Source organism: Canis aureus, chromosome X, assembly GCF_053574225.1.
Source record: "Canis aureus isolate CA01 chromosome X, VMU_Caureus_v.1.0, whole genome shotgun sequence".
Classification (NCBI taxonomy): domain Eukaryota; kingdom Metazoa; phylum Chordata; class Mammalia; order Carnivora; family Canidae; genus Canis; species Canis aureus.
The window spans coordinates 22869543-22873489 of record NC_135649.1 but is presented as its reverse complement, the minus strand read 5'-3'; positions in this window follow the sequence as shown (position 1 = coordinate 22873489).

Sequence of the window (3947 nt, the reverse complement as noted above, 5' to 3'; positions counted from 1 at the left end):
CCAAGAATGGGAAGTTGGAGTTCAATATATCAGTGGATGGCAATCCCAAGCAATGACAAAGCCCAATATGCTGCTTTTGGTGTGGTCCAAAGTAAGTGGACTAATAGAGTGACTCAAGCTTGCAAGGGGTCAGGCAAGCTTCCCAGACGAAGTGACCCTGGAGGTGGGACTGGAAGAAGAAGGAGTTCACGGGGCAAGAGAGGAAGGAAGGGCATTCCAGGTGGAGAAGAAAGAACAAGCAAAGGCCCTGTGGCTAGCTCCGGCGTGATGAGTAAGCGAGAGTGACAGAAGGCCAGTGTGGTTGGAGTGGACAAAGGGAGGAGAGATGCATAAGCTGACGGAGAAGTAAAAAGGGAGCAGGCTACCAAAGAAGACAGATGGTTGGGAGTGTGCCCGAGGACCACCAAATAGAAGCTTCAGTGGAACCGACTGGAACCTTGGTAAGCCACAGTGGGACTCTATCCGCCTGTGGCCTGAGGCCTCTGAGGAGGTAGCACAGGTTTGTCATTGAAAATGACAAATTGTCATTGTCATTGTCATTGTCATTGTCATGGGGCTGCCTGAGTTTAGCCCTTGGCTCAGGCTCAGGATCTGACTCAGTCTGTGCCCACAGAACTGAACCAAGCTCACAGAGGGCTCCAGCCGGGTGCACCTTGTCCTGTTAACAAAGTTCCCAGTCTGCAAGCACCATCTTCTTCCCTGAGGAGAAGGAGCCTCCTGTAGGAAAGGAGCTGCCTGCTGCCTCTACTCATCAGTAGCCAAGGGAGGCCCGCCGCTCACTCTGAGGAGATAATCACCCGTCCTGCCAAAGGGCGGGCTGGTGGGGGGGTGAGATTCTTGGTCTCTTCACAATCAAGACCAACCTCAGAAATCTGACTCTTGCCTCCACTGCTGTGACCACCCCCAAATTTACCCATCTGCACGCGCATACACACAACATGAGCAGAGCTGGCTTTCTGTCAAAACAGGCCATATGGGAGAGAAGGGCCACCCAACAACACCATGGCAGCCTTCTGGGGGCTAGAGAATCACCTCTGTCAATGGCATTCCTATCAGGTTCGGGATGGGAGGCTAGACCACACATCGTTGGGGTTTATTCAGCACCAACTCACCAAACTTGTATTGATCTCACTCTCCACTGGATTCTGTCCTGGATGCTGGAATTATGTGCAGTAATTCTTAAAAGCAAGCTTCTGCCCCTTAGGGATGTGTGACGTGGGAGGAGAGAATCAAGAAAGCAAAGGGTTAATACAAGTGTTTGGATCTTTTTTAAAGCTTTTATTTATTTGAGAGAGAGAGAGAGAGAGAGAGCAAGCATGAGTGGGGCAGAGGCAGGGGCAGAGGGAGAGGGAGAGGGAGAAGCAGGTTCCCCGTTGAGCATGGAGCTCAACACAGGGCTCGATCCCAGGACCATAACACCATGACCTGAACGAAAGACAGATGTTCAACCAACTGAGCCACCCAGGCACCTCAACACAAAGCTTTTTAAAGAGGCTCAAACAAAATGTTATGGGAGCCCTCACTATAGAGGGAGGAATTTGGGGTGGAAGTCAGGGTGTGGTGGATGCGGTGACTTTTGAACTAGACTCTGATGAATGGAGAAAATGTGGCCAAGAAGAGGTGGCATCCTCAAGGTTGCATCCTCTGTAGTATCTTGGGACATCCCGGCTTCAGAACTTGGCCTTTCAGCCAGGCCCAGGACTCGGGGTGAGACAAAGCGACTCAGGCTGCCAGTGCAGGCTGCGCAGCAAGGCTCCAGCAACCAACTTAGGGTTCTTCTATACTACTCCATACAAGGACTCCTGGCCCTTCACCTTCCCCACCCTCCCTCAATCATTTCTTCCCAGGCCTTATGCCAACTTGGGTTCAAGTACCCTAAAGTGATGAGTAAAGACATTGCTTTCGAGATAAGGAGACAAGCTGAGAGTGAAAGCAGGTGAGGTCATCATTGCCACCAGGACCATGACAGGGACCCCAGGGACAGAACTGCAGGGCTGAGGACCGTGCGTGGCTTTGGTATCCTCCAAGACCATCCCTGGGCAGAGTCCAGAGGATGGGGGAGGGGTACCTGCTTGGTTTATTTGCTTCCAGGGTTGGCACTTCAGCCCAGCTGATCTTTGCTATAATATTAACTGCCATTTCAGCAGTGCTGGCTGCCAGGGGCAGAGAGAACAAGGTACAGACGACACCGGTTTTAGCTGTGGTGATGTACTCACCTTCACAAACACTGACATAGCATTTACTCCTTATGGCCTGCACATTCTGAGAGCTTCACAAACATTCACTCATTTAATCCTCATCTCATTGCTGAGAAGTTAGTCCTATTATCCCTGCATTTCACAGGTGAGGAAACTGTGAGCTCAAAGCAGTGAAGCCACTTGCCTGAGACCACGCAGTCAGTGGGTGACAGAGCTGGGACCGAAACTCCAGCAATCTGGCTCCACTGCTAAAGGCAGGGCTGTTTGTCCTAAAAGGCTGTCTCATGGGGTCCCTCCTCTGCACGGCCCCATCAAGTCTCCCTGCTTGCCCTCAGGACGGTGCACAGGGGAGGAAAGGGCCTTTGCAGGGACATTCCCCCCAATCCTCTGGTCTCTGGGAATCACATCATTTCCAGTCCTGGAACAGGGGCGGGCATGTGTGGGGGGGTGCGGAACAGGAAAAAGACAGCAGGAGCGTCAGCAGTCCCAGAACCACACAGGGTCCTCATGGTCCTTGTCCCTGGTCTGTCCTCTGAGGCTGTGGGCTCTGCCATCTGCCTTTATGCCTGGAGGTGGAGTTCACAGAACCTCCTCACTCGTTTAAATTCCCCTCCTGGGGCGCCTTGATGGCTCAGTGGTTGAGCATCTGCCTTTGCCTCAGGTTGTGATCCCGGGGTCCTGGGATTGCCCCGCAGGGAGCATGTTTCTCCCTCTGCCTCTCTCTCTCTCTCTCTCTCTCTCTCTCCCTCATGAGTAAATAAATAAAATCTTTAAAAAAATAAAAATTCCCCTTCTGGCAGGAGTCCCGTAAAGACCCTCTTTCCCTCTTCCAAACGGGTCTCTTTTATTGTATTTGGATGGGTTATTTGAAAGCCACCTTCAACTTAAACTGGTGGTGGATGGAAGCAGAGTGTAAATACATTAAAAACAAGTCGAAAAGGAGCGGGTGGTTTACTTCTGGGGCCCTCTAGACTAGGTAAGTAGCTGTCTACTGGGTCAGTTTGTCTCGCGGACGTATTGCTTTCTGGCCAAGCATTCTAGAGGCACTGATGCAGCCAGCTGCCCGAAGATGCTGGGGCCGTGGAGACAAGGCTGGCTCTGTACTCTCGCTTCCCCTGAAGGGACTCGTGCTGCTTCAGAGTGATCCATATTTCAGGGGAACCAAAGCCTCGTTCTAGAAGCTATGGCAGAAAGGGCATGTCCAGTTCCCCAGTGTTCTAGGTGCCCCCAAACTGCCCTTTTGAGTCTTCTTCCCTCTTCAGTGGCATTCCCCCAAACCCTCCAAACAGGACCTTCATTCCCTCTGACACAGGAATGGCTCCAACAGCTGAGTGGGACTCCGCCGTCCCAGCCACCACAAGAGAAAGGTGGTCCTCCTCTCTGCTGGTGGCTGGCAGCACTCTTGCCCAGCAGGCTCCACCGTGAGGACTTACCCCAACTGCAGAACGTTGCTCCCTGGCTGTAACCAACTTCCCTTAGGGGCACAGTGGGGCTTCCTAAACATGAGGGACAGAGGACACTGGCTTTTTCTGAGACAGGCCAGCTCAAAGGAGGAGGAAGGATCAACATTCATCTCTGAGCCAGAGCCTAGGGTGGGGAGCTAATGGGAAACAGCTTGCTGGAAGGAGGGGGACAGAAATCAGAATGGCTGCTGAGGCAGACTGCCGAAGAGGGGGGCAGGGAGGAGCAGGCTGATTGAGACCAGCTGCTGCTCCTCTGCCCTGGAGATCTTTGGACTCTGCACGGGGC